Source organism: Anomalospiza imberbis, chromosome 17, assembly GCF_031753505.1.
Source record: "Anomalospiza imberbis isolate Cuckoo-Finch-1a 21T00152 chromosome 17, ASM3175350v1, whole genome shotgun sequence".
NCBI lineage: Eukaryota > Metazoa > Chordata > Aves > Passeriformes > Viduidae > Anomalospiza > Anomalospiza imberbis.
The window spans coordinates 5,253,377-5,273,523 of NC_089697.1; the positions used below are offsets into that span (position 1 = coordinate 5,253,377).

The following is a 20,147-nucleotide window of genomic DNA, read 5'->3' on the forward strand; positions in this document are numbered from 1 at the left end:
ACTTGATTCCCTGAGAACCTCATTAAAAAGAAACAAACCACCATGTATTTAGGTTTTTCCCCACTTCCTGTGAAGAGCAAAAGGCTGGGAACTGGGATGGGGGCTCAGGAGTTCAGCTCTCTGCTGACAACCAAGATGAGCCCACTCCATCTACCCTGCCCAAAAGCTCGGGATGCAAACAGCTCCCAGCAGACTGATGAGGAAGAGAAAAGACAAATTTTAAATTGATATGACACTGCAACTAAAGGGTGTGGGGTTCTGGACTGAGTCCCACAAGCCTGGATTCATATGGATGTACTTTGTACCTTGTGGATCACAAGGCCTTGATACAAGAAGATTCTTTTAAAAAATTCAGGCATGCTGGGAGAATTGCTTCCTTGCCATGTTTTAGTGAGTCTGCCCATGAACTGCCAGCAATTACTAAGCTTCTACTCTGTATTCAAAGCTCTATACAATGGAGTTTATTATTTTTAAGCCTTTCAGACATCAATGTAGCAAACTTTATGGAGCTATTTGGAAGATTAAGACACAAACACCACCATATTATTCAATTTAGCTCCAACACTGAACACTTATTTCTGTAAAGGATCACAGCTAATACATTGCCAGCTCCTAGCAGAGACAAACACTTGAAGTCACACTGCAGCATGGTTTTATAAATCAAATTTAAGATATAAGAAGAAGGAAATTACTATCATTATGCAAGTACAGCCCAATCACCACCAACTGATAGCAAACCTTTCTTCAGGTCTTGGCCACAGGCTTCAAAAATCCATCCCTAGAAATGACAGCCCAAGGAAATCCTCATTTTCTGTGCATGCAGCCAGGTGTGAACCTACTAGTACATCTCCAATAGCTGAATTAGATGACTTTTCTAAGTATTTTATATGTCCATACACGTGCAAAGAGACTTTGTCACCACCTCAGCACCCCAGTTCACAGTGGGGAGTTCACTAAAAGCTGCTCTATTTGCCAAATCAGACCTGCAGACAGGTGACAAAGGGGAGTGATGAGAGAAAAAAAAAAGGATTTGTGCCTGTTTTCTACCATTATAGTGCTCACAGGAGAGCTGACTCCTGCATTTTGCCCTCCTGAAACCATCCCACCTTTCACAAACAATTGCATGAACTTAGGTTAGACTGGGTGCAGGAGTAGCAGAGGGGAACAGCATCCTTCATGGGAATGAAATGAAATAAGAGTCAGTTAAAAAAAAAAAATCAGTTTGCCATATGAAGACTGTCATTTCCTTAGAGCTGACTTAATCTGAAGCCTTTGGAGAAAACCCATCTATTGCAAATTTAAAATTTCCCAGCCCTTCAAATGAACATGGAAAAGTTCTCATTGCAAAGTGTCCCCTGAATAACAGAAATATTTCTGGTTTACATTAAAGGCATCACAGACTATGTTATAACTTTAGCAAGACAGAAATCAAGAACCCCTCCTGGCTTTTCAGAAAAAAATGAAGAGTTGTCTCATTACACCAGTCTAAAACATCCATTATCCTCATTAGGGTAAAGGGCACAGCAACATTATTAACTCTGTTTCGCAGCACTAAGAAAACAGCAGGATAAAGTGAACTGCAGGAGTCAGCACGGGGGACAGTAAGGTAAAAACATCCATGCTGTGCCAGCCGGCAGCCTGCACACACAGAAATGGGGATGACCGACTGGTAATGCCACGATGGAGCACCATCACTTCTAGGCCAGCAGCCCAAATCACAGTCAGGTTAGGAGAACATGGTCCTCCAGGCACCTGCCCTCTTCTTTGGGCTAGGAGTGAACAGAATTGGGAGAATCTTAATGATGCTGCACCAAAATGACAGCGTGTCACGCTGGGCAAGGCTCAGGACAGCGGGAACTCCCTCCATGCACAAGCCCATAATCACCCACCACACAGGATTAAGGAATAGAAGCCTCCCACGTCAGGGCAGCCAGGGGACAGTGCTCACAGCCTGCAGGACTCGTCCCTGATCCCGTCAGGAGCAGACAGGGCAGAGGAACCCCTCAAGAGCAACACCCCTGTGATTAATTCCACATCGAGCTGCCTCCCAAAGGGCTGGAGCAGGCAGAGCAGCAGGGCTCCTTCAGGGAGCTCTGCATGGATTACTGCTGTAACACTGCACATGCCTGCAGGGATAGCTGGGAGAGTGGCTGGCAGCATTTCCAAAGCACTGCCACCGTGTTTGGGGCTCTTCTGGACCATCTGTTTTCACATCAAAAGCAAGCAGCAACCACAGGGGCAACACACAAAATTCATGGCCAGCTGCTCCTACCCTGTACCCTTCATCCTCTCCACCCTTCTCAAATTTGGCACAAGTCTCATCATCACCTGCAAGTGCTGGTGAATGCTGAGAAGCTGCCAGTGCAGGAGACAACCTCACTGTTTAAATGACTCAAGCTGCCATCCTGGGCAAGGTCCCACAGGATGGCAGCTCCCTGTCTGTGGGATATTCAGGATACAGTCACTTGCCATCCCCCAGAGTACATCAGTGCTCTGAAAGCATTCACCAGGGTTCAGCTCCATTAGGAAATTGCTGCCAGCCTCCTCCTTGTTGCCTGCCATCTTCCCCACATCCCTCCCTTCCTCGGTCACTAGTTATTTCCATGGCATTTTAGAATTTTCCAAGAGACAAAGCTTCTCCCCAGAACTCCAAGATCCCCCAACAGACAACCCTGGAGACTTTTAGAAGTCACACATCCATGTGATCTTCCACACACATCAGTCTGGAGCTCACCCTCCCCCACACACAAAGTGGCTTGAACAACTAAAAGTCTCACAGCTTGGGGAAAAATCCACAGCCTTAAATGTTTGTTGGCCCAGCAGGAAGATCACACAAACCACAAAATGGAAAAACAAGAGGGTTAGATAGCAGAAGCACTTAATGATACCACATCCTGTACATTGAATTCAATTTCTTCCCTTTCACTAGTGTCAGGGGTGCTGTTCAAGACAGTTTTACTCCTAGTTACAGGCAGAGTCTGAGGGAACAGCCAGACCTACCTGCAGCCTGAGATTTACAATCCCTGGTCTGGAAGCAGCCCCAGCCTGTTGCTGTGCCCTGGAGGCCACATGCTGCCAGCTGTGCAGCCTTGCAGCATCCCAGCAGGACAGTCAGTAACTCGGGATACCTTGAAGGAGAAGGGGGTTGGGGTGTTGGCTCGTGGGAAGAGAAGGATGGAGATGAAAGCAAAGTTCTGTCCAAAATGGATGGATTTTTCCAGCTGCTGGGCCATGCCTCTTGCACAGGTGATAGAAATTTCGTATTATATTTTCACACCAAAGATGAAAGAGTGGCCACAATTCACACTGCTGGCTCTCAACAGCCTGTACAAGCTGTGTGACCAGAGGGAAATATAGATATCAGTATTTTAAGTATTTCTGGATAGTCAGATACTCCCCAAGAGCATTTTCCCACCCACAACCACCACGAGGTTTCTGCCACATCCCAAAGATGATCATTTCCATCCACCCACAGCATCCCACACCAGCTGGAGCTCACTCACTGCCACAGGGTGGGGGTCTCAGGCTGGCATATTCCCCTGGATATGGCAAAGGGAAGAGGGGCTGCATGCCCCCAGGGCAAAGCAGGCTCAGCATCACTCCTTCTCAACTCTGCTGTACCTGGAACAGAGGCAGCCAGAGGCAGCTCCCCCCTCACAGGACGGCTGTCATGTGAGGGCTTCCCAAAGCTCATCCCATGGGAATGGCAGGGAGCCTGCAGAGCAGCACACAGGAGACAGCCAGCCCCTTGTTCCCCCTAGATGTCTGCTATTCCAACCACGAGGTTTTAGCACATTTCAGGCATGCTGGAAAGCTTCTCCTGGCATTTAGGGAGTGGGAAAAGGGGTGGTCAGCGCTGTTACCCTACACTGGGAAGGAGAAGACAGGGAAGAAGCAGGGAGAGATGAAATGATCTGCCTGGGGTCTGTCTGCACAGTGCCATGGGGAAGTGGAGAAGTGCATTTGCACATGTAATGGCCATAGAATCACAGAATGGTTTGCATTGGAAGGGACCTTAAAGATCATCTTAGTCCAGCCCTGCTGCCATGGGCAGGGACACCAACCCTACACCAGGCTGCACAAAGCCCCATATCTCCACAGAGAGCTCCTGCCCCATGGCAGCCACAATACTTTATCCCACAGCCGTTGCCTCTCCTCAGCATTCGCCCAGGTCCAAAGCAGAAAGGCAGCACAGGAGCACCAGAAACCTGCTCTGCCCAAACTGGCTATCAATTTAAAGCTCAAGAGCTGAGAGCAGTGCTAAGGAAGACTTTACAGCTCAAGGAGCAACCACCTTGCTAGAGCAGTTATGCCAGGAGCCCCTAATGGAGGACCTAATGGAACATATTCTCTGCTTACCTGTAAAACCCTTTAAATGGATATCCTGGTCTGTTTTCCCCAGGAAAACAGAAAAGAGGCCCATGAGATGGTCATGCTTCCTAGTCCATCCAGGTTCTTCACACAGCAGCTATGGAAAAGGGTACAGACACCTTCCCACTGCCACAGCTCCTGGCTGGAAGGGAAATGCTGTCACCAGTGTGTTACTGAAAGGGAAATGAGGCACAAAGCAATTTTAAATAACTCGCCCAAGGTCACAGGAAGCTCATAGCAAAGTCAGTAATTAAACTCAGGACTTGTGAGTCCCCAGTCTAGTTATTTATCAGAAATCACCCTTTAATGGGTCACCTTTAGGCAGACACCCTCCTATTTTGCACTGCCACTGAATTATACTGGCAGAGGGAATTACTATGAGTTTCCCTTACAGCCCAACATGCTTAAAGGGCTGTTTTGGAAATAAAACTTGCAGCATGCTCAGTGCGCTGGAACAGACAACTCCACAGCGCTGCAGAGAGCTGAACCACCAAAGTGATTACAAGGTTCCAGATCAAGCTGGGAAATAAAGCTGTTTTTCCTCTCCAGTGAATCACTTTGTTTTGAGGAGTGGCCTCCAGTCCACAATTTGAAGAGTGGTGAGTAAGAACTCACCATTTCACCTTCGATTTGTGTCTTCTTTCACAAATACCTCTGAGGACCCAGAATATTGCAGCCTTAGCTCTGAGCCAGACATCCCAAAGCCTCTCCCTTTGCAGCAGGTCTCCTTGAACCTGATGTGCCACTGGTTTGTGTTGGTACAAAACAACAAATGGACTTTATCCAGACTTTCACAGGCCACAGGCACAGTTCTTTCCCTTCATAAAGAAAACCTGTTCAAGCATACCCCAGTCCCTTCACAGAGACTGGACACAGCCTTCACTGGAGCCTTCCACAGCCTCAGGGCACCCCTGCCAGACAGGGCTGGCTGAAGGCATCTCTGGAGCATCCAGCGTGGCTGCCCCGGGAGTCTCCTGCCTTCCTGGGGCACTGCTCACCTCACCAGAGAAACAGCAGAGCCACTGCAGCACCACTGCACATCCCAAACCCCAGCACGGGGAGAGTCCTGCAGAGGGGAACAGCAAAGCCAAATCCTCCTGAAACACAGATGTGGTTTGTAACACAGCAGACAATCAAACCACATCTGTGGATATCTGCAGTGCTCACATCTCCTTCAGCTGATGACAAATAGTGGAAGTGTTGGGCAATATGTTTGGAAAGGGATATGCAGGATGGAATTTGCCTTTCATAAAATACAATGTGAGGAGCAGGAGTCAAAACTGTTAGTGTGAGGCTAACCAAGAAGTTTATGCATCCAGTGGCCTCATCTTTCTGAGTACAAGCAATTTAATTTGTCACACTGATATTGTATACATGTCCTGAGCAAATAGGTCAGTAAGAAGTAAGAGTAGGAAGGGAGGAATAAGGGGAAAGAAGGCAAGAACATTTGGAAAACTCCATCTGATCTGCAAGTTGGGAAACTTTGCAGTTACACATACTGATTGGGGAGATAGGAAAAAAGGAGGTAAGAGAGGCTTCAGAGCTTCATGCTCAGGGCTACAGCCCCTGCCTGGGGACTGAGGGGCACTGGTCAGTGCCAGCCCTCAGCCATCATCTTTCTAGGGAGCACCAACACTGCCAGCTCAACAGAGAGAGAGAAAAGGAAAAAAGAGAGAGAGCTTGCCACAGAGCTTCACTCTTCTAAGACTCTGTTGCAGAAAGAAACCCCACGTGCTACCAAATTACATGGACAAAGGACAATCCTGTTTTGCAGAGCCTTTGTGTGGTGGAATTCTTTGCTTGAGCTCTGCTGCAGATTTGCAGGTGAACAAAACTCTTGTGAAAAATTTACCTCTCAGGGTGAGGAAATGAAATCTCTTTTCCCCCTCTGTTCTTCACTGGCGGAGCAGAGGCTCTGGGTGGAAGGGCTGCATGAGTGGGACAACCCTGCCCCAGCCCCTTCTGCTTTAAGGCTACTCACCAGAAGTCCTTGCTGTCACTCCACACCATAAACCCCAGTGAGGAGCACGTCCAGTGCTGCAGCTTCATGCAGGGCACCCAGTTCTGTGAAAGCACCTCATGTTTTTCCCACCACAGGTCCTGTCTTCCCTGACACTGTCAGATCAAGGTGAACCCCTCAGCCCTCTGCAAGAACCAGCTCAGCAGAAACACCTCCAGAGGGTTATTAGCAACAAGACCAAACTAGCAGCTGTGGGCCTGCAGATCCTTGGGCCCTAAACACAGGGCTGAAGAGGCGTGACATCAACTATGTCAAAAATTTGCTTGCTTTGAAATCCTACTCCTGCTTATTTATGTTACAGGAGTACCCAGAGGCCTCAGCCAAGCCCTACAGAGCTGGGGCTGGAGAAGTGCATTTGCACATGTAATGGCCATAGAAGCACAGAATGGCTTGCATTGGAAGGGACCTTAAAGATCATCTTAGTCCAGCCCTGCTGTCATGGGCAGGGACACCAACCCTACACAGAATTAGCTCACCAAAACCATAATCAGATTTGCTTAGCACTTTCAGGACAAGAGAAAAACAAGACAGGCTGCACGAAGCCCCACATCTCCACAGAGAGCTCCTGCCCCATGGCAGCCACAAGCAGTGCAGAGTTTTCACCAGAAATAACTCACAGCCAGGTTGGAGGTGAGGAGGTGCCAGGTTGGAGGTGGCAGGGCGGGCTACAGGAGAGAGCCAGCACAAGGGCTGGGAAGGAAGCCAGCAGCCAGGCATCATGGCCAGGGGTGTCCCTGGGGCTTCTCTAGTGCTCCCACGGCACAGCCGAGCTCTGCCTCCAGCAGCCAAAGCACCCTGGTGAAAATGCTGCACACAGAGCTCTGCAACCCCCACAAGGATGCAGAGGAGGCTGTTAACCTAAACAGACAGGTCTGAGATTGATTTGCAGGAAGGATGAAATCAAGAGGCAAAAATAACATTTCCAACACACCAGTGACATACCAAGCCCTTAATCCAAGGCACTATTTTCAGGCCAAGAGCATTCCTTGCTGCTCTTACCTTCAGCTGCAAGGTCTGGGTCAGCAGCTGCCTTGGAGGAGCCTGTTTGAAGGTAACAGCCTAGGGAACAGCCTAGCCTAGAAACTGGGATTTGCAGGAGAAGATAAATAATTAAAGGGACAACTGAGCACAGCTCACTAGACTTTGCCTCACAATGCAAGCGCTGAACGTGGAAAACTCAAAACATTTCCTCCCCAAATGCATTAAATGCCCATTTTGCTAAAGTTTTCTACTTTCCCCAGCATCTAGATATTCACTTCCCAGATGCACTGCCAGGAATAGGGTCTTGTAAATAAAGTTTTACAAAAAAAGGAAGGTTAACACACAACATATTTTTCCCATTACTTCAATACATCCTGCAAGCTGTGCAAGCTTGGTAAAGAAAGAGTCTATTTAAAATCTAGGGTGGGGAAGAATTAGCTCACCAAAACCATAAACAGATTTGCTTTGCACTTTCAGGCCAAGAGAAAAACAAGACAGGCCATGCACGTCTTGATGCACACAATGGCACAATCATTTTAAAAACAAATGAATTGAGAGGGAGAGGACACCACAGGAGGGTGGGGGAAAAGGAGGAGCAGAGAGAAAGGGGCCAACTTCTGCAGCAAAGATCCTCAGTTTGGTTCTTAAAGCTCCCTCAGATGATAGTGAAAAGCCTTCGTGGGCCAGCACAGGACCGTGAGCTTGCATGGAGGATGGCACACTACACGAGCCATCTCTGGGTGCTGGCCCTTCAGTAATGAACAATGTCTTTTCCTGCACATGGAACACAAAGGAATCCTTCTTATTTACCAAGACACCTTTCACATGAACCATCCACATCCATTATTGCTGTCTTTCCATGGCAGATACCAAGGGATATAAAATTTAATGCCCTTCTCCCTACTTTCCCTCCTAAGAGACCGACTCTGTTTACAAAGGCAGAGAGAGTGAAGCTACCAAAGCTTCACCCTCTTCCTCCTGCAAAATTCTCTGTTTATAACAGCCAGACAACCAGAGAGCCACAATGTTCACTGCATTTGCACAATTACTGCCATAAGGTTTTGAGGACCCACCTAGATGCAATTAATGGAGGGAACTTGAAGGAGGACAGCTCTCAGGGGGCTGAGGGTGCACGTGGATCCCAGCACATCACAGGCTTCAGCAGGGTGCCTTAGTTTATTCTTACCAGTTTAACAGGCTACAGAACTGGAAGTGTGTCAGGAAAGCTGCAGCAAACAGCATCAGTCCAGTTACTGCACTCCCAACGCTGATTATTTAATAAAGTCTGGAAACAAGCAGTCTCCAGATGCAGCAAAAGCTGGGTAGAAACCACTCCAGGGTTTGAAAATCCCCATTTCCACAGGGACACTGTCATTTATCACACAGCCATGAATTGGGTGAACAAAATCCCTGCCCAGTCTGCTCACTAATGTCCAACCATGGAGCTTACTTTTTGTACAAATAAAATGGCTTGGCTCTGCTATGAGACCCAATTTCTTCTTCAAAAGCCTGGAATGGTGTAATGGAAAACTGGAGTGTTATTTCCAAGCACACTTCTTCCATCCACAGAAGCCAAAGGGAAAAAGCATCACTCTCCTGACCCCTCATCCACACCATGGGACAGATGGATATTTATTAATTGATATGGAAATAAAGTAAATCAGCAACTAGCACACAAATAGAGGAGCCAGCCAGGAGAAAAGTACAAACACACAGGCTGTCTGAACTCTGCTTTGTTCAAGGAGTGACATCCAAAAGCAAAGAAAATAAAAATTTCCCTCTTCTCACGGACACCTGGAAGCATAAGCCAAGCTTGATCTGACCACAGAGCAACCCCTGCTCTCAAGGAAGCAGCATCACTTCCTTCAGCCATCAGGCTCCAGCAGCCTGCACACAGATCTCTGTGACACACTGGAATACGCCACATTTCCCTGTCCAGGCTGCACAGGACAGAAAATTCCACATCACACACAGCGCCCGAGGTGACAGCAGTGTCCTACCTGCTCAAGGGACCACGTCTTGAGCCTGTCGTTCTCCTGCCCCTCCTCTGTGCTCATCCACATCTTTAAAGTGCCTGCAGTTGCCTCAGCAGCACCAGGATTCAGGGCTGGAAGAGAAGACATTACACCAAAAATTACTGCTGCACCCCTAAAGGAGAAGGCAGCCCTTGGTTAGCAAAGGCTAAAAGCAAAACCAAAACACTGATCAGTCTGAGGTGTCCACCCTGCCATGCTCTCACAGTACATCCCCACTGAAGCACCCTAAACACCCATATTTGGGGTTTTATTTTCCCCCCTCTCAATTAGTAAAGACATTAATTCAGCAAACTTGGTTAACTTGTGATAAATAACCACCAAGCCCTGAACCCAGGGAAAGCAATCCCCCAGCTGCAGTGTGCTAGAAACCAGTGACACTGCTGCCCAGCTCCCTGTGGACTCGGTCCATTACAGGGCTGGAAACTTCAGCTGGCCAGAACATATTTGGAGCAGCAACCACAGCACCCTGCCTGCCACTGCCACAGCAGCAGCTAAATATAACATGCAGCTCTGCTCGTAGCTGTGGCCTTCTTTTCTCCCCTTCATTTCCCCCACTGCCATCCAATCCCTGTTCCCTCACTGCTGGAGGAACAGCAGAGCCAGCTCCATGTATTTCCTAATTTCTAAACTTTACTGTCTAAAGAGATAAGCAGCCAAGTGGATTTCTGGGATTAAGTTCAGATCAGGGGAGAAAACAGCATATTGAAAAACAAAGAGTCACCCTAGAAAAAGGTGAGCCAGAGCTTGGAACAAGGATGAAAACCAGGAAAATTAGATTGTGATTGCCCAAGTAAAGGAAAATTTAAGCTTTTGTTGCTCCTGCCCGAGCAGTGACAGGTCCTCCCCTCCCAGCAGCATGTCCCAAGTGTCCCATGGCAGGAGGGCTGGAACTATGTGATCTTTAAGGTCCCTCCCAACCCAAACCATTCTGTGATTCTATGATTCTATGAAGTGTCCCTGTGCTTCAGCCAGCTCCAGTCCCTAAAGTTCCCTGCCAGAGCCCCACTGATCTGCTTCTCAGGTTGGATCCTGATGACCACATGCTTTGCACACAACTGTTGCATTTCTTGGATTAAATAAGTAAGTGGCAAAGAGAGATTTCACCAAATAACTGGCACGGATGCATTACAACCCAGAAAGGGCTCCCCAAACCCATCCAAAACCCTGCAGACAAGAAATTTCCACTCTGGCTGTAATTTTACAGATCAAACTCAACAGGATTAAAAAAAAAAAAAAAAACAAAGCAATTGGACAAGGGTAGAAGGACACAAAGGTTTTCCCTCACTAAGCACTCAGGTGTCTCGATGTTCCCTGCTGCAGAGCCATGCTTGGAGAAAGCTTTCCCCAGACCTGCAGTGCTGGCTGCTCAGTGTTATTTGTTATACATTATTTGCTGTACGTTATTCTCCCAGTTTAATTCACAGGAAAAACAAAGCAAGCCCAGAACCAGGGGGGAGAAAAATCAGGAGGCCTAAGTCTTGCAAATCACAAGACTTGAGAGAACAAGAAAAAATGCTTTAAATGCCTGCTAGATGCCACAGTTTTTTCTTTTTTTCCTCGCTTTTCTTTTTTTTTTTTCCTCCCCTAAAATGTAGGGAAGGCTTACCCCTAACCAATTAGATTTCAGCACACTTGGAAGGATTCCAGTGTTGAATGCTGAGACCTTGATATAACAGGTGACAAACTTTGCTGTGCCAGAAAAAATTTAACATATAATAAGAAACAAATACTAGACTGCTGATGGAGTGGGTTTTTATTCCAGCAATTTGTGTAAATGTCCTATATGGACTTGCACAACCCCAGCACCTCCCAAACAGAGCGATAACAGCACGGCCCCACTGCTTATCTGCCATTCCTCCTCCTGTAACAGTGCTGCTCCTCTCCCTCTGCCATGGTACATTTAATATCCTTCACACACTCCTTTAGGGATTCAGCACATGCCTAAGACTTTAACAAACAAGATTTGACATTCCTTGGAGTACCTAAATTAAAGAGTGACCTCGATCACAGCAGTCAGAACAGCTTTGCACTTCTAGAAATTAAAGGTGGCTTAAATAGAAACTTAAGCTGGAAACAGAGATAAATCTGAGTCTTCCAAAACCTTGTTCTGAAATATGGAGTAAAGCCCTTGCAAATTTGGCACCATGAGCCATGACTACCCTGGCAGCTCCTCCTTGAATTCCCTAGAATTGCTGCTTCAAGAAGAATAACACAGAGGGGGCTGGGGCGAGAGGGCAGGGACTGGGGTTTCCTCGGAACAGAACATGCAAACAGCTCAGCTGCTTATCACTGAAACTGGAACAGCAACAAGGACATGCTTTTTTCCCTAACTTCTTCCAGATATCAAAATCCCAGCATCCAACAGCCAAGATACACTGAGGTCCTTCTGTCTCAGTTATTTGCACTGTCTGCCAGAACCACAGCCATCATTACCATCCCACTGCCGTCCTTACGGCTTCCCAAGGCTTGACTGAGCAGCTCAAAACCTGCAAACAGTTCCAGAATGGAGAATATCTTCCCCAAATAGCAAATTCAACACACATAGTGAGCCATCTTACTGTACCTGGAGGTTTAGCACTGCAGTGTCTGAACCAGCTGGACCAGTGGGCTCATGAAAGGGGAGAAATTCCAGCCCCCAGCAGCACCCCGTGTGAGATCCACTGAGGGACTGAACATTTCAAAATCAAATCCACTGCAATGGCTCAAAAAATTGAGATTATTCTGTTTTCCTTTTACCTGACAACCCCACCTCAGTTTTGTTGGTTTTTTTTTGGTTTTTTTTTGTTTTTTGTTTTTTTTTTTTTTTTTTAACAGCTGTTGGGTCCCTTTTGGGATCTTAACAGATCTTCTTGCTCTCTTTTGGGATTTTTTTTTAATGTGGCTGTCCCAGAATAAAGCCTCCTTGCAGAGCAAAGGCTGCCTTAACCTGAGACTCACATAAGCAGACACAGCAGCCCCAAGCCCACCTCTTGTCCACACAGAGGTTGGGCTGAGGAAGAACAAAACGATACAGAAAAAGACAAAAACAATTCTCCTGCCCACCAGTCTCCAAAGGAGATGCTTTGAGGGGTGTTTCACCTTTCCTTGCAGTTCTCAGAACTAGGAAATAGCTGAGCTCTGAAGGCACTTTGCAAGATCCCAGCTTTGGCAGAGATGGGCTCGTTCCTGAGGTGTCCACATGGACCTGAAGAAAACTTCTGAGACACGTGAGACCTTCTGACACTGCCCAGCAGAGACTGTCTGGCCCTGCAGCCCCTGCTGCTTGTGGAACACTGATTTTAAAAAGTTACCAACCCCAAGGTACAATTAAAAGACTGATAAGTTACCATTCAGGATCTCTAAAGTGACTGTTTCTATTTCTCCAGTATTTACAGAGCTGGAAACTCAACTTCACTGATATTTCTTTAAAGAAAAATAGCTGTGCTAAAGGCAACATCATTCACTCCCCTCTCTGTCTCTTCCAACTCAAGTGAACCAGTGTCCTGGAAAAGCTTCACCACAGAGAGGCAAGTTGTACAATTTAATGTCCATAACATTCAATTTCAGAACCAAAGAGCATAAAATATTTCTAGGCAACATCTGCTTCTGTAGGGAGGTGTGCAAATTTACATTTAGTTTAGTCACTTCAATATTTTTAAGTGCCTGAAAATTTAAGCCACAGAACATAATTTCTCATCTCTTGTTTATTTTCGACCAGAACCAACCTTCTCCAGCCTCACCACTCCAGGCCAGGAGGGAAGGGAGCACAGGACAGCAGTGAGACAACTCCCACTGCAGGGGAATAAACTGCATCTTCCTCATGCATCAATGACCATCAAGAAATATCAAAAAGATATTTCCAAGTTGATTTAACCTCCAACAAATGATGCTTCACAAACTCTTCAGATCATCAAATCCTGTTGTTACTTTCAGGCAAAGTACTACCTTAATTTTGTCCATTATTTAATCTGAACTTTTTTCTCTACAATTTTTAGGAGTGCGACCTCTTGCTCTTCCCGCTGTGTACACAGAGAGCAACCACCCCCTTCCCTTTCAGGCACATGAAGATATATATCCTGCCTTGCTCTTCTCCCATCTAGAGCCAAACAGCTCAGGTTTGGTTCAGAGCAGGGATTTCTAGACCTCCAGTCAATCTCCTTACAACTCTCTGGATCTCCTCCAGCCGAACTCTTCTTCTCTCTCCTGCCAGGACCAGAGAAGGACACTTCCCCCCATCCTTCTGCACTATACTACTCCTGATGCTGATGCTTATTTTCAGCTGAGTTTTATGTCCAACTCCCAAGAATTTACAAGCAGATGGTGGTCCAATCCATGTCTACTGGAATATTTTTCTTCCATTGCAAAGAGAAGGAATTATGGAATATTCCCATGATGTTATAAATTCCTATTGCAGAGCTTTAGAAATTTCAAATCCTATTCAAGTTGGGTTTAAAAACAACCAAACAGGTGTAAACAACATGGAGCATTAAAAGCCAGCAAATGATAGTCAGTTTCTCATCCAAGAAAAGGAAACAACAGACTGTCACTCCTCTCATTTTCATCTCACTGCCCAAAAGATGCTCTGAGAACCACAGGGGACACAAAGAGAAATTTAACTATCTATTATTTGAGAGCAGTAATCATCACTTTGTTCCATGTTTTATTCAAGGGGCTCTGATCATCTGTGTGATTTTCCAGTTGAGGAAACAGAAGAGCACTGGTTTCCCTTTCATCCAAAAATCCCAGGCCGACAGCAGGATGTGGGAAGCTGTGGCTCCGTTCCTGCACTGCCTGGAGGTTTTGGCATCTTTAACTTCAGCTCCTGCTGTGAGCTGGGATATTGTGGGATGGGGAACTCTGTCAGTCCCCTGGGATCTGCTTCCCATGCTGAATATCACATTTAAACTGTCAATACATTCAATAACATGGCTGAACAGTTCCTCTGCCCTTATGTCCAGCCCTTTCCAGCTGCGGTTAGCGGTGCCATTCACACACGGTTTTGTGGGAGCAAAGAGACAACAAAAGCAAAAATAAGTTTTTTTCCCAAAAAAATTCCCTTTGACAGGCAGCCCTGCCATTAACTCAGGGATAAAAAGAGCCTGGGAGCCAGCAGTGACAATGCTATTATAATACAAATTATTAATACGAGGGACCTCATTGCTCTCAGCTTCCACGTGCAGCTTGCCAAAAGCCAAAGGTTCCTATTTTTTGGGGGGTGCATAGACCTCGAAAATTCCACAGTTAGCAGAGAAAAAAACACACTGACAGTCTTTACACTGTCCTTTTATAATATTTTTTTAAGGTGACTTGTCATTTAAACTGTCAGCCTGAAATCTAATAATTTTAAAAAATGAATATAATATTATGTATTACACTCACAGGCTGCAACCACTGCCAATTTCCTCTGACAGTTTTTACAGGATTATAATCACATTCCTTTTTTAATGTTTTATTCTCTTGCTCCTGTGCCAGAGAGATGGGAAGGAGAGTAAATGGCTACTAAAGAACAATGTATGATGGTCCAAACCAAAACTGCAAATGAAGCACAGCACTGTGTCCCCCCTCCTTGGAGATGGGATGCTTTTGGACACTAGTGTGTTTTGAAGGCAAGTTTTCCCATGAAAAATCCTTTTATTAAAGGAAAATCACTGATAACTGTGAGGCAAACGTGGGAGGACAAGCTTTATGTTTCTGCCATTGGGAAACACCAGGCTCTTGCAGAGACACAGCTCAACTCAACAGTGGCCACAAAGGGCCCCTCAGTGGGACCCCGAGCAGAGACAAGAGCTGAGCACACCAGAGCCCTGTCCCAGAGGCTGCACCTCCTCCATTGCTACTCCATCTACTGCTCAGAAACCCTCCTGCCTCTTCTTCTCCTTAAATTCTCCGATTAAGATGGACCAGATGAACAGATCCATCTTCCTCCACACCACGAACGAGGCCAGCCTGAGCAAAGTGCCAGCTGGGTCCCAATCCCAGCTCCTGCAGGGACCTGGCTGGGGCTCAGCCTGGGGACAGTTACACAAAACAAGGATTCTGGCATTTCTTAACTGAACCTACATGGTTGGGGTTTTTTTTTTTGTTTGTTTTTTTTTTTTTTTTTTTTTCTCCCAAAAATGCCTGGAGAATAACAGTGCTTGTTTGTACAAAGAGGACAGACAAAATTGTCTGCAAATGGAAGCAAAACCTGATTCACCCAAATTAATGGGCAAATTTTACAACATGAAAAATGTTGGGTTTTTTTTTTTCTTTTTTTGCCTGAAAGGTTCTTTTTAATTTTTTTTTCTTTTGCAGGACAGTGTTCCCTTACAAAAGCATTCTTCTGAAAGCACTTCTCCTGTGAAGCTCCCCTCCAACAGCTACTGTTACAAATCTGTGATAAAAGATGTATTCAGCAGGGTTTGGCACACAAATAGCACCCAAACGGGGACTGCCAAAGCCTTGCAATTTTATCACGAGCTCCAAAATACTTGGAGAGAGAAAAGATGCCCTTGCAGGGAGCATCAGCATAAGAGAAGCTCCATCTCCTGGGGTCATGAGGATCTCAAATTGATTAGGATGGGGAAAAAATACACAATTCTGGAGAAAATCTCTCAAGTAGGAAGGCAAAGTGATCTAGATTTTCAAGGACTGATGGCCAAGCAGAAAGAATTTTTGATGAATTGTCACTTGATTTGATCCATCCTCAGGATTTTGCAATGTCCCACTGGTGACTACTTTTTATGGGGATTCTCCCAGACCTCTCCAAGAGTTTCTGGACCAACAGAAAGCTGTCCAAAGTTATCCCTTAGCATCAGATCAATCATCTCACAAACGTCCAAGGTTTGCAAGAGAAATATAAATTGAAGTAAAACCCCACATTGACTCAGCAAGGTCCATCAAAACCTGGGGGACGGACACACAGAGCTCCTGATGGGGGACAAGCCTCGGTGGCACAGAGCAGTGGCTCTGCTGCTGCTGTGGAAGCGTGGCTGAGCCCAAACACGAGTGTGTAACACCTACAGGGCACCTCTGCAGGACATACAGACACACACCCAACACAAGCACAGCTCCTCTGTCCTGCTGCTCCTCCCTTTGTGCCAGAAACAACCCGCAGCCAAACTGGACCCAGCACCCACAGACGGGGGATAAAAACCAGCTCAGCAATTAATAGACTTCAGCTGGAATCTCCCAGGAGACAGTATTAAAATGAAGGAGGGAAGAAACAAATAAACAGAGGAGAAAAGAACCAACCTAGCAGTGTCTGCCATGCCAGCTTCTAAAGCCAAAAGTCAAGCCCAGGACCCCATGGCACTGTTCCCAGTCTGGGATACTGGGAAACAACCAGGTTAATGCATCTCCCTACCACTCTCTGCCCAAGAATTCCCATTTTCCAGCTTTTCTCCTCAACCACAAAGCTCTGGAGGTTTTGTTTCCCTTTAAGAAGCCGAGATTTTCACTGAAGTCTCTGGTTCTGAGTGCTGGGCTGTAATCCAAGAGCCCCAAGAGCCAGACATCAGGAGGCAGCGATGGGCTGCAGGCGCTGGCCACCAGCCGAACCCTTTCCCAACCAGCTCAGCTGGGGTCTGGATTTGGGAATCCACACTGCTGCATTCAGGAAGTAATTCCCAAAATGCAGAGTTTAACCTCAAAATTACATCGTGAAGCAGCAAGCACAACTCTCTACCACACCATAAATACATCACTCTGTACCACACTCACCAAGTCCAGCTCTAAATCTGGTTCACACATCAGACACAGAAAATATAAATATTCCCCCTGATTTCAGTGCAATATTCCCAAGCTGATCCAGAGAACCTACAAAGTCACTAAGCTATAATTAGAGGTTTATTATAAAAGGTGTTTGGGATGCCTGTCAGCACTGAAGGACACTCTGTATTTAAGCTACCCTTAACATACACAGTGGCAGTGGGCCATTTTTTGAGCTTTCATTAAACAAAAAAAAGCCAACTTGTTTACTCACCTCAAATGACTTTTCTCAGTCTCTGCTTTGATTTTCTTCAGTTTCTAACTTGATTAATTGCATTTTAAAAAGGCATGAAGCAGAAGCCATCAGTGAGATGGTTTAAAACACATTTTTATCCATAGCTCCATAACATGATTGCCAGTAAAATCTTGTTGGCATTAGCTTTAAAAAAAAAACAACAAAAACATCAAGTATGGAGGGGAAATGAAACAATGTAATACTTTTTTGAGACAGTCTCTACCATTAGGAAAACATGCAAAGAAAATCCCATAGAGCTCCACTTGCAGACCTTCCCACAGTGCACCAAGCTCGAATTGAAAAAATAACAAATTCCATTTCAAAGCACGTGGGCTGTCCTGGCTTTTTCAAATTGTTTTTTTAAATAATATATGACAATAATATCATACACCAGCATATCCTGAGGCTTTGGGAGGGAGAGGACAGGAGAGCCACACACCAGAGATGCTCTGTGGGACCTGCTCTCCCTGCTGGCTGTCAGTGCCCTGGCTCTGGGCAGGTGTCATTCCCCACAGTGAAAACAGGGAGCACATGGAATCACCAGCTTCAAGCCAGAATGAGCATTTTGCATTAATTAAAAGGTGGCTCCATCATGCACTCCAGGATTTCTCACCATTGCAGCACAGTGTGGACCCACCTCTTGAACGCCCAGGGTTTCAGCAGACATCCCTGCACTTCTAAATGAAAATGTTTAAGCCTACAAGCACCAAGCTCTATCATAACTTCACAAATGTTCCTAAAATTGAGTTTAAACTGAATGAAAAAGCATCTCCAAAGTGATGCTGTGGTCCAACAGCTGGTAGCAGCATCACCTGTGCTTTGCTGGTGAAAAACAAGCCCTGAGGGTGAGGTAGCCATGGCCACGAGGGGAAAAACATCATTAGGAGATAAAATCATCTCTGCTAATCCTGACTGTGAATTCAGGTGCGTAATTAGACCAGCTGCCAGGTACAGCTCTGCAGAGGTGACCTTTCCTTGTGCTGTCTGGATGTGACACCATGGAGGTATCAAGGCTGAGAGAGGATTTCTGCCTCCTCCAAACACCACCCACCTTTGGGGCAGAACCAGCCCAAACCAGCAGCAGGAACCAGCAGAACCAGCAGGAGAGGAAGGCAGAGCAGAGTAGGGCTGCAGATCCCTGTGCCAAGAGGGTGTGCAGCTCCTGGATGCTCTGAAATCTTCCCTTCCCAAACACCAATTTCCAGCTCTCCCTTCAAAGCACAAGAACAAAATATTTGGGAGCTGGATGGATGCACACTAAACATATTTCACTACTAATGGCCATATTTCACTACTACTCCAGTGGACTGGTTTTTGCATCTTGCAGCAAAGCACAACTGCAAGGGAATGTTTTTTTCTACCAGAAGACTATTTACTGTTAGACACCTACATAAAATTATGGCTATTTGACTTACAATTCTATTTCTCTTCCCAAAAAAGCAGGTGAAATTGAGCTACTTGGTTGTAAAATTAGCAATACTTTGTTGCTAATTCAGTTCCAAGAACGTCCCTCAGCTCTTTTTTCTAATCACATGCAGAACAGCTACATTGCACATACCATTTTTTCGCTACATTGAGCTTGACGAAAATTTAAGATTTCCTCCCCACCCCGTCTTCTTTTTAATGGGAGATGTGATTATTGAAATTAATTCAGAAAACAGTCAGCATTCACCAATCAGCTCAGCAGTTTGGGTTTTCTTCATCTGCTGGTTACATGCTAATTATTGTACTGGTGAGATTATTTCCCATTCACATTTGGAATTTACAACCCAGTAGGGAATTGATTAAATTAGAAGAAAAATACAAAAAAAAATAGAGAAAGAAATCAATGACATTTTACATTCAGCATGGGGGTGTTTTTTCCCACTTTGTTCCCAGCCTCATGCCTACAATGCCCTGACAAACACAGCCCCAGCAGAGCAGATGCACAAGGCATTTCCCAGCATTAAGGACTGGAGCAGAAATCAAATCCACAGAGCAGATATTCTGGGAAAGCGATGCAACCCTCCCCTGTTCATCAACACCTCTGCTGTTCCCCCATCCTCCACTGCCTCGCACCAACCGTACCCTTTTCCACTTGAAATGAGCCCCCATCTCCAAGGCCAAGGCTCCAGCAATGCTGAAATGCCCACAAAGAGGCAGGGATGATGTCCCCTGCCCCTTGAGCAGCTCTGCGGGACTGGGGTGGCTTCATCCTCTCACCAGAAGAGCACAAGAGACAGAACAAGCCCAGCCCAACAACACCCAGCAGCAAGGACCACCTTATCCTGCTCTCAGGTCTCCTTATGGAAGCCCTTTCTTCAGAGATACTCAGCAGAGAGATCCCCAATGAAGGCTTTTTAAAAATTCCTTTAACACCCCAATCTCCTGCTTGCCACAAACTGCCTAGCACCCACAACCTGCTCGGAGACCTAAATCCTGTTTTACAAGAAAAGCAATGTCCTGCAACACCAAAGGGAAACACACAGGTGACCCCAGAAAATAAGATTGGAAAAACACATCTAATGAACTGACAAAGAAGGAGAAAGATGCCAGGAAAATCAGGAGAGCACAGAGTAGCAAAAGGAGCTTGGAAAAGGGTTAGGAGCAGGTGGACACACAGTGACTGCTCACAGAAAGGGGGTTTTGTAAAATTAACCCCCAGTACACCAACTCCACAGAACCTTCATTTCTAGTGCTCTAATAAGCACTACTGTGTTCCCAGGCCCAATTTCCAACCTCCAGAAACTATGCTGGCACATGGCTGAGTAACCACAGCTCAGCACGGGCTGGGAGA

At 46.1% G+C, this 20,147-nt stretch overlaps 1 protein-coding gene across 2 annotated transcripts in view; it reads right to left on the reverse strand.

Moving 5' to 3' along the window:
• The window catches only part of ZHX3 (zinc fingers and homeoboxes 3), a 46,757-nt gene that overhangs the window by 20,271 nt on the left and 6,339 nt on the right, over positions 1–20,147 (reverse strand). For both annotated transcript variants that reach the window (XM_068207527.1, XM_068207525.1), the window contains exon 2: positions 9,373–9,479. The gene's annotated coding sequence lies outside the window, so the exon portion shown is untranslated. The remainder of the gene's footprint in view (positions 1–9,372; positions 9,480–20,147) is intronic.